Source organism: Musa acuminata, chromosome BXJ1-6 (genome assembly GCF_036884655.1).
Source record: "Musa acuminata AAA Group cultivar baxijiao chromosome BXJ1-6, Cavendish_Baxijiao_AAA, whole genome shotgun sequence".
NCBI classification, from domain to species: domain Eukaryota; kingdom Viridiplantae; phylum Streptophyta; class Magnoliopsida; order Zingiberales; family Musaceae; genus Musa; species Musa acuminata.
This window is the reverse complement of record NC_088332.1, coordinates 41,987,576-41,999,101: the sequence shown is the minus strand read 5'-3', so window position 1 is coordinate 41,999,101 and position 11,526 is coordinate 41,987,576. Positions and strand designations below refer to the sequence as shown.

Here is an 11,526-nt window from a genome sequence, read left to right as displayed (position 1 = left end):
TTGGCCATGCGATGATAAGTAGACTTGGTTACAACCAAGTCAAGGTTGGAAGAGATTTTGTGGAAAAGTAGCCATCTACAGAGGTAATCAAGGAAGTCGATGATCTGCAATTACACACAGTGACAGCTAATTCCTTCACCCCAATGGATCATGCACCATATCAGATAAAGCTTTCTCGATGATCAATACAATACTGAAGAAACATGAGATAAGCATGTAAGATGATGGTCTTGTCACCTTCCAAGATACTGCCACACTTTTGGTGTTGCTTGACAAATTGGACATCATAACAGGATGAAGGTAGAACAGAGGATTGGAAGGTTGACATTTTTTTGTGTTTAGAGAGCCATCAGACTGTCAAAAGATCAGATACTGGTTGGCCAAATGCCAGACAATATAACAATGGTTGAGATATGCCAGGAGGAAGAAGAGAAGAAGCTTCCTTTTTTTCCATCTTTCTACTGGTTGTCATTCTCTCACAAATGTCTCAATTAGAGCTCAAAAGAACCTGCATGTTTTAGTATTCCAAATATCTGAAAAAACTGCAATCAAGGACTAACAAATAATTTTGAGTTTGTGAGAGGAAAAAGGTCCCATCAGTGGTCATCTTGACACTGAAATGTTTTGTTTCATCTTAAACTAGGCAATAAAATTGCGGTCATCAGAGCCTTGTGCAGAGATCAGCAATCGGTATTAAAATGCAAGAGAATCTATCTTGTCCATGCACAGAATAATTATTAATGAAACATCACCCACTAGTAGATCAGTATGCCAGCTTATATTAAACAAAGTTTTATGATGAGGGTGTGGTGGCTTATTCAAAGCATTGTTTCAACATATTTGGTGCATATTCTAGACTCATGAGTGCATCATCATGTAGCATCAATCAATGGGAAAACAAAGAGTGTGTCTCAGAAGGGAGAGTACTTTTTCTTCAAATAAATAGAGTTACTCATCATAACTCAATTCTCTAATTGCATTGCTTGGATTATGAAGAAGTTATCATGATTAGAAGAGAGATACAATAACTCAAAATTTTCTCTCAGATTAGCAAATTTGTTAAAATATAATCTCTCAGATTTATTTGTTAGAAATAAATGGATATCATCTATAATATTATTTTCTCGTAAGATAGATAACTAATATCGGTTATTTAATAGCGATAAATCGTATTCTTGTTTGATTCAGTGGTAGAATTCTTGCCACACTTCTCGTAGCAGAGAGACAAGAAGCCATTAACTTCGAAATCTCTTAACTGGGCACCTCAACCTCCTTGAAAGATGTTACAACCTTTGTGCCCAAGTTTATCTTCTTATCACATGCACTGCTTCTGACAACCTTAGCTTTCACTTCTGGCCCTGCTTATTGGCCAGCACCTCCATCTTGGGCATATACGGATTGCTTCTTTATCCAGGGATGGATGTGGAGGAAATTTAAAGGATCAAATCATTCCCCACCCCAGTGCTTTCCACTGTGGTTCCTCGTAGGATTTGTCTCCTGAGATAGGAGGATAGGCAGATTCTAGTGGTAATGGATATGTATGGTGTTCCGGCAATTGATGTACTTCTTGCCTTGCTGAAAGGAACTCCACATTGAGGTGGTTAAATGATCATATTTGTATCTTCTCCGAGGATGGTTTCAATTTTCCATAATAATGATTTTACAGAAGAAAAAGAGAGTAGTAATGGAAGCAACTGTTCACAGGTCTTTAAAGGTTTCAGCACTCCTGTCAAATCTATCAGATAGTGCTAAACAAGGAAGAAGAACACATGAGATGTTGATTGATTCCTCCGAATCCCTGCATGTCCAATGAATCATAAAAAAATATCTGTTATCCTTTTTCTCTTTGCTGCAAACTCCAGAAGGAAGGAGAATTAGATCATAAAACAGATGAGCCACAAAACCTCAAGATGTGCTTGACATGAGGCTGAGATGTTTGCTGAGCTTTGTTATGTCTTCATCCAGATAGGTATTTAATATGATCATCTTACCAAATAAATCATAATAGTGGATCTAGAGCTTTTGCTACAATAAATAATGTACCAAAGTAAAAGTAATATTAACATGAATTAAACTATGACAAACTTAAGGTCACATTACAACCTTAAAATAGCTTCCAAGAAAGAGAAGCTATAATTGGGGGTATACATAAAAGAATTCTCCTATATTTTCTTTGGTTGAATTAGGCCATTAACTTATATTGTCAAAATATATGATTTAATAACTTTAATTATTTTAATGAATATTGAATTATAACTGGTTTGATGACTTGTAAGTTGTTGATGGATGTTTCGGATGACATATAAATTTAGTATGTCAAGGGTTATATTAATCATATTTCTAAATTAATATATCGTTTAATATTAAAGGACATAAAATATTCCTCTTATAAAGTGCTTATAATAATAAAGTCTCTATTATCTCTTATAAAAAGGAAATAAAAATTTACGATATATTCATTCTAAATACTCGATTATGTATATTTTATACATGATATCCTCTTCGATGATTTTGGTCGGAGTCCAAAGGCCAGTGTCATATAGCATGAGTCTATCCCAAGATAACAATTTATATCTCTTCATGTTCGTTTAGATTATCGTAATAATATAATTATATTTTAATTTTATCATAAAGTTTTATAAAAATTACAAATAATTACTAGCACGGTGTTGCTTGTTGTTCTGCTAAAACATCAGACAAATGGAAAAAAGAAAAAAAATCATCATGCACTATGAAAATTTCCACCCAAAAAAAAAAATTATAAAATAGATTGACCTTGACTTTTCTAAACAGGCTTACCCATGAACTTAGACTTTGTCTTCTAAGTAGGGAACAAGGGAGAGGAAGTCATCATGAACCAAACAATAAGTTACATCAACTTGGCTTTACATGCAGCTTCGGAGTCTACTAATATTCCCATGTGAATATCTTAATATCTAAGGAACATAAATTGAGTTTATAGGGGTAGAGTATTCTATTTCTTCACTTTGTAGGCATAGATACGTAAAAACACCTTTTAAATAATGCAAACTTAATACATTTTATCCTATCCTATCCTTATATTTTAAACAAAATTATGGAAAATGAAGGAGAGAACCAAAAAAAAGTAGCTCGAAGGATCTCTCTTTTCTTAGGTGTTGTTCTATTACCTCTCTTATGGTGGCAACGACGGGGCCAGCTGAGCTGGAGGAATAGTGTTCCAACAAAGAGTGGGCCCCTGCATGCGTGGCGAAGCAACACAAGGAATCGAGCATATATATTTTTGTTATATGGTGGGCCTGTATTTTTGACCCCTCCATTGTTATCTTACTTCAACATGATCTTTCGGCTAATATGCTAAAGAAAAGGCATTTTGTCCCCTTTCCCATTTGATTTATTTTTATTATTTTCTCAACAACACGTGTGTTGTTTATTAGATTTTAGAAGATGAAAGAGCACATGTAGCATGATAAAAAAAAAAAAAAAAGATAAAAAACACTTGAAATATCATTATCAAGATTCAAAATCTTAACCTAACATAAAGATCTCAGGTATACATCATTAAACTATGTGATTGATATCACTTAAATAAGTTGAAGCTAATCGTCCCCACTAATTTTTAATTAATTATATATTATCTCATATAATTAGTTATCTTTAGTATTTCGATCCTTATATATTCAAAAATTACATTGATATCTTTGTACTTACGAAAGTAAAATATTTTATCCGTTGCTCTAATAAAATATTTTTTTTCTTTTAATTTTTAACCCTATATAAGGATCTTAATGTTTTACTCAATATAATTTTTAAAAATATATGAATCGAGATACTAAGGATAACTAATTATTAGAGATAATATATAATTAACATTTTGATGTTTCATTTAAATCGGTGTCCATCGAAGAGGATTCGATCATTTCATATAGCAACTTATGTGCCGAGCATCGCAATTACTATTCCGAAGATTATATATATATATATATCAGCAAAAAGAGTATATTATTGAGTATATATTTATGCTCATGTTCCACTGCACCATCGGAACAACTTAAAGACTTCCTACCAGCAATAAAGTGGCCAATGCGGTGACGAAAAGTGGCCTGGAATTGTAAAGGAGGGAACTATCAAGGATTCGGCAATCACCGAGAAGAATGTTGGGTGAAAAGGCATTCCAAAGATACCGTGGAATAAACGTGAGACTAATACGGTGATGGTGGCATATATATTTTCATGTCTCATGCAACGAGAATCCCTGTGGTGTCTAAGAATCTAACTTAGAGCGCTACTATTCTGTGAAAGTAAACATAATCAAGTCGACTATTTTCCAATTGAAACAGCTCCCAAAAAAAAAAAAAAATTTATATTAAGATAAAGACAAGACTCCTTTTGCATGATGCATGTTGCGTTATGTCCTACCAGATTTGAATAAGCATTGATGAATGGTGTGCCGGAAGATCACGTTAGCATTTTTTTTGAATATATTGATATTTTTGCATCTATATTCTTCCTGACAGATGGAGCGTAATGCTTGGATAGTGAACGCTGGGACCCATAGCTTCCGGATGCTGATCCCTGGTGGGTCCAGATACTAAATCAATCACCTTCCGTATGACTCACGATCCGATCCGAACCCAATCTTTATCCCCGCACATTAATTGCCACCTCTTGATTTCGACTTTTGACTCTGTGGAAGAGAATTTGTGCGGAGCCCAACAAGCTTCCGACGGAGGAAGTCGACAACGAGAGAAGACAGGGCCAATCACAATCTCCCACATGTACACGGAGACACTCGAGAAGCAATGGGAGCCCGACACGTCATATATCCGACCCAACGTACACGCACGGGCTCTCCGTCCGGGTTGTCTCGATGGAACGGTTTATGATCCGAGTTCGACTCGAAATACCAATGATATCGGATTCGTCACTTAAGATTTTGACCAGATAGCTGATATAAATGATATATATATTTTGCAGTTTCGACTATTGCGTATTGAAGTAATAAAGAAACAATCTTTCCTTTATAATATGATTTTGAAGTACGTAATGCTTGATCGGTTGGCATGATCAGACGTGGGCAAGCCAGGTGGCACGTGACGTCAAACATACGCATACCTTCATAAATCGTCGTTACATGTTTCGAATTACTGTAGACACGTGGCTATACACGTCGCGTCTTGTCCACAACGTTCCGTCCGTCCTTTCTGCAGGAGAGAAGGTACGTAGCATTAATCCCTAACACAAGTCTCTCCCTCGTACTCTCAAGTCCCATTGTCTTCTCCACTGTGTACTTCATCTCCCACTCGCAGGTTGGAAGTACTGCTGCTATTCTATATATCTGGAGAACCTTAGCTGGAGCTACGGTTGCACGGAATTGCATGCAAAGAAAAGTAGGACACTCGATGAAGCTGGAAGAGTGAAGGAACTCCCAACACGCGCCTCACTGCAATAGGAGAGAGAGAGAGAGAGGGAGATGAACCCATGGACACGGATGGAGAGTGAATGAATGAGAGGATAGGGAGGATGGAAGACACAGTGGAGCCATTGCGTTGTATCTGGAAAGTACAGTACAGTAGTGCTGCTGTCTTCTGCAGCCAAACAAAACCCTGCAAATGCATGGAGCTTCCTTCATCTTTAGATCTCCATATATCTGCATCCTTGATCATATGTAATATATTGCTAATCAGATAATGTACATTTGCTATAAGATATACTTTAAGATAGTTAGGTCAACCACCAAATTAAATGAGGCTTATAAACATATGAGCAGCATTAGTTACAATAAAGGGAAAAAAAGATGTCTTCTATGAGACAAAAAGTGAAGCTCTTAACATCTGAAAAAAAAATTCTACATCGTATATAATAACAATAACAACATTATTTTCAGTTCTAAATTTTAGCTCCTTAGTATACTTGGATCATTTATCCAAAATAATTAAGGGCACATACAGTTCTTGTTTGATATGAGAATATACCAAAAAAGGAAGAACAAAATACCTTGTGCCTCTATAAAAACTAATGTAACCTAATAATAAAGTTAGCTAATTCTATCATTCGATTTTGGTAGAATAAGCTGTGTTATTGGTTAGACCAATTGTTCTATATTCTCTTGATTAGTCAAATAAATGCAAAAGGTAAGGATTATTTGTTAAGTTATCATGTAATCCTTATTCTACACTTATTCTCTAAACAAATGGCTTATAGGAACATATATAGAGAACAGCGGAGTCCTGAGCTTAGGAATTGTGTTTGGTCAGTGTTAGGAGAAACCTGTTCTAATGGAAGTGGTGGTGTTGTGATGAGATCGTTAAAGAGTCCTTCGCGTACTTAAGTCAACGCCGTTTTCCATTAGCTTCCTCAAATGGTTCAAAGGTGGAAGAACCAAGTAAATACAACTTAATTAGAGATGTTAACCTTAATATTAGATGGCTAAGTCAACAGATGACCAATTTAAATAACCGGCATTACAACTATATATAATCAGAAAAGCTTAGATCGATAGATCATGCGTTGAATAAATACAAATTAAATTGATTGAGATTGATATATATGGAGTCAAGCATTAATTTAACTCAAAAAAATTTAGATTATAAGTCAAACATAGTGCATGTAACATAATTCTTTCAATTCTTAGTGATATGAGATTATCCTTTCGGTTCATCACTTTTTATTTTTATTTTTTATTTTTAAGAGTTCAAATTTAATCCATAACTTATAAAATCTTAAGCCTCTACTGCAAGAGAGAATCATGTTGCTTAAAAAACACAAAAAAAAGGATTTTTTTACTATTAAAAAATATTTTTAGTCAATTGTTAGAAATATCGAAATTAATAATAATAATAATAATAATAATAATAATAATAATAATAATAATAATAATAATAATAATAATAATAATAATAATAATAATAATGTCTAACGCCTCGGAACATGGAAACAGGAAGGTTGGAGCTCCGAGGACCGGGCCCCACGCGGGCCACGGGACTACCCTACGCGGGGCCCGGCAAGAATTCCTCCCGCTCGTCTTCCCTCCACCTATAAATCCCCACCCTCCCCCTCGCCAACTCCCATCTCGGCCTTCGGAGCCTTAAAAGTCCGACTTTTAGACGACGAGTCTTTCCTCCGATTCCATATCTCGCCTAAGGCATCGAGCTTTTCTCTTGGTACGAGAGAGTTCGAGGCGCCCGTGATGACGAAGCAGAATGTTGTGCCGGCGGATGTCGTGGCGGCCATCGCGGTGGCGAGCTCGTATCCCCTGTTTCCCTACCCTCCACCGCGCGCCGGAGGCCGTAAGAAGTACCTCTCCCAGCTCGAGCTCCGCGGTGGCAGGATCAGCGCGTGGGTGGATTCCATGAAGGCCTCTTCGCCCACCCACGACAAGGGGGTCGTCGCCTTGTCTGGCGCGCCGCCTTCCGTCGACGCCTGCCTCGACGAGCAGTCCGCGTGGGTCGTGAGTGCCATTCCGATTTGTTCTCGGCTTCTGTTCGACTGAAGTTATGCAATCTTGTTGCTAAACTCTGTTTTCACAGATGCGGCATCCTTCGGCTTTAACCAAGTTCGAGCATATCATGAGCGCCTCCAAGGGGAAGCAGATCGTGATGTTCTTAGACTACGATGGCACGCTCTCGCCCATCGTCGACGACCCCGATTCCGCCTTCATGTCCGACGCGGTGAGGCCTTCGTGCGCCCTTCTTCTATTTTTCCTTCACCGCAATGGTAATCATCCTTGTTCCCGAGGGATATCAGATGAGGGCGGCAGTCAGGGACGTCGCGAGGTACTTCCCCACCGCGATCGTTAGCGGGCGATGCCTGGACAAGGTACATTCCCTTTGCGGCTCACCATTCTCGGAAGCGCATCGCTTGCATCCTCTGATTTCCCCCTAACTCGGTGGCTCTAATGGCGTACAGGTGATCAACTTCGTGAGACTGGCAAACCTATACTACGCTGGTAGCCACGGCATGGACATCAAAGGTCCCAAGAAGCCCCGACACACCAAGGCCAGAGTCTCGCAAAATCTCATAACAATCAAACTCTCACATCCTTTTCTCGGAGAATTTTCTTCTGCAAGTTTATTTTCCCCTCTCGTTTTATGCGGTGCAGGCCAAACCGGTTGTCTTTCAAGCAGCGAGCGAGTTCCTTCCCATGATTCAAGCGGTTGGTTTCTCTTCTTGTCTCCTCGCTCCCAATTTTTGTTGTTATTTACTTGCCAAGACACTCCTCCAGGCTTATAAAGCGTTGTCGGAGCGGACCAAATCCACAGCTGGAGTCAAGGTAGAGGACAACAAGTTCTGCGTATCTGTCCATTTCAGATGTGTGGATGAAAAGGTTAGATTTCATTCCATATTTGAGGACCAGCTTCTATCTTTCATGTCAAAAATGGAAACTAAAGTCTCCTAAGTAACGATGATTAAGTTCGTGAATAAACTTTGGGTAGAGTTGGAGCTTGTTGTTCGAGCAGGTGAGGTCCGTGTTGAAGGAGTACCCCAAACTGTGGCTCACGCAAGGAAGAAAGGTGAGATCCAGTGGCCGCCAATAAGACACATCACTGTCTGCTCAAAACATGATTGTGACTTTGTTTGTTTGGTGCCTGGAACTGTAGGTGTTGGAGATTCGTCCCACCATCAACTGGGATAAGGGGAAGGCATTGGAGTTCCTCTTGGAGTCACTTGGTAAGCTCATGAGGAGCCCCAGCTTGTGTGTGTTACATCACATCCTTTTCAACAATGCTGTTTGTTTTCAATTGCAAGCCTCTCATTCAGATGATCTTTTTTCCTCTCTAGGATTTGCGGACTGCAAAAACGTGATGCCGGTTTACATTGGAGATGATCGCACCGATGAAGACGCATTCAAGGTAGATACAAGTGCAACCGGTCGATATGCTTGCTTATCTTTATCTCTGCTCTCTTCAGTAGCTGGTGTTTAATCAACAGGTTTTGCGAGACAGAGGACAAGGCTTTGGCATACTTGTCTCAAGGTTTCCCAAGGAGACAAATGCCACTTACTCCCTGAAAGAGCCATCTGAGGCAAGTGCTCATGGCCCCTCCCTGAGCATTCTCTTCTAATCTTCTCTTCAGGAATCAGGGACCACTCGAAGGCAACAATGATGCACCTCATCAAAGACAATTTGTATTATGCGGGTAGTGCCAAAGTTGCTAACATGATTCGTGGTGTGATTATGCAGGTTAAGGACTTTTTAGTTCGCCTAGTGGAGTGGAATCGCCTGTCGATGAAGGCACGTTAAAAGGTGTAAATTGGATACAAGTTGCCCCACCGCCCCTTAGAAAGCTTTGGGTGTGAGTTGGGACTGAAACACTGGGAGTTTTATGATAGATGATCCCTTTGTTTAAGGAGCCAAAGGCACCTCATAAAGAGGTAGGCATTGGTGTTATCCTTTATTCTTCTTCTTGGGCTTGAAAGCACTGCAATTCAAGCTTTCTTCCCTCTACACAAGCAGCTGTAATATTGCAGTAGCATCTTTGTACAATTGACAAAGAAGAAACAGCAATAGTTTCTTTCTGCAGTATTTGGGGGGCGTATCACACCTGTGGATGTTGGATACTCTTTTATTACAGATTGAGGAGTAAGAATGATCTTGAAGAATGCGTGAAATTTACTGCAATCAATGGGATCTCTGCTTTCTTTGATCTGTAAACATACTGGCAAGTGATAAACTACTAGTACATGGTGCGCATCTTCTAATGTGCTCAAGAAATGGATGCTCTTTTGTGTCTCAAGTTAAATAGTGGGAATGCTTGTTGGTGGTCCATAGTTCCAGACTTTCTCACCCCTTGAACTCTCCATTTTGATTGTTTTCGAGTTGGAGCAGTCCATATCCTGGTTTTGGCTTGATTATTGGATTTTTAGAGAGATGATCATTAATGATTGAGTAGCAATTTTTGTGTCTGCCGCAGTTATGCTTTGTTCATGTTGCATTAAATTTGACAAATGCTATACAAGTGCTTCAGCATTAACTACATTTTCTGAAGTCTGATGTTCTAAAATCAGAGCCTGAGTGAAATAAATATCCAAATTATGAGTCATCGTAAGTAATAGGACAAAGACTACTAAGTTGTGCCATATGTAGTTTTCAGGTGGTCCTTCGTATTCCATTCTTTCTGACATCTTTGATTGGATTGAGATGTTTTAGCATCTAGTCCTGCTTTAGGACATGGATCTCAATCATGGCGAAGTTTTCATCAATGAATGACAATCTTCCACTGGTAAGATTTTAATTTCCATAATAAAAGGCTTTAAGTGTCAAATCGATCATCTGATTTTTTTTTTCCATAATACGTACATAGCACATCGAAAAGTTTGCTTACTCCTAAATCTGCACGTTAGCTGGAGTTACATCATTGGAGGGAATTGATCGATCATTTCGATGGGTATATGGAGGAGTTTGCTACTTTCTGGTTGTTTAACGTTGATCTTCAATTTAGTGGTAAGAAACAGTGGCTTCTTCATTTTCCTTTTCTATTTTCAAATTCCAACTTAAGTATCGAATTCTTTATACTCAAAATTTGAGTGTTTAAAATAAATTAGCCTCCTGCTATTGGATTTGTTTGGAGAAACAGAGACTGTGTATGAGTTGTGTACCTTATATTTTTTTATTAGCTTATATAATTATGAAAACTATATCGTTGATTAATACTATCTGATATGTAACCGTCACATGATATTCAAGATGAAAGAGGAAGACAAAGATCACCCATTACCCTCGTCTCAGGTAGAGGTTACGAGGTGCTCCACCCCCATTTTCACTTGAGGCACGAAGGTCGAGAGGCTTGACCTCTTGCCTTCGCATGAGCCATGGAGGTTAAGAGGTGCTACACCTGCCTCCTCCCGAGGCGTCGAGATCGGGAAGCTAGAACCCCGTCTTAGCTCAACGTGTGGAAGTCGAGCCCAACCATCACCTCTACTTGAGACGAGGGGTCAAGAAGTCCAATCCCCATCTTTGCCCAAGGCATAGAGATTAAAATTGCCTCCTCTTGAGATGTGGGATGTTGGGAATCTCAATCCCCACCTCCGCTAGAAGATGGGAAGGTTGAAAAACTCGACCTCGCTCGGCCAATGTGCATCCCTCAACAATAAAGGGGTAGATTGGTAATAAAGTGCCATTAGAAGCATGGGAGGAAACGATCTTGGATAAATATGTCAAACAAACTAAATGTACCATTATGTCAACAATGGATTGAAGAAGTATAAGTTTGACGTGGCAAATAAACTAAACGCTGCATTGCAAACCCTTCTCGCAAAAGCCCCAAAGCATGCCTTTAGGAGGGTATACCATCAATTAATTATCATCTGACATATAATCGCCATGTGGTGTCCAAGATGAAAGAGAAAGATGAAGGTCACCCTCCACCTGTATACCCACGTGAACAAGGGTTAAAGGCAAATGGTTAAAGGCGAGCCTCTTATTCCCCACATGGACAAGAGGCCAAAAGGGATGTCTTTGGAGACAGTTAGATATTGTCTCATCGTAGAATATTTCATTGAATATTTTATCCCTTTATAATCAGGTATAAAAGCTTGACTTTAACACA

The 11,526-nt window shown here is 38.9% G+C and overlaps 1 pseudogene; it reads left to right on the top strand.

The window, feature by feature from the left end:
• The first annotated feature begins 7,064 nt into the window (after window positions 1–7,064).
• Window positions 7,065–9,599, top strand: LOC135585664 (probable trehalose-phosphate phosphatase 6; annotated as a pseudogene).
• Window positions 9,600–11,526: the final 1,927 nt, after the last annotated feature.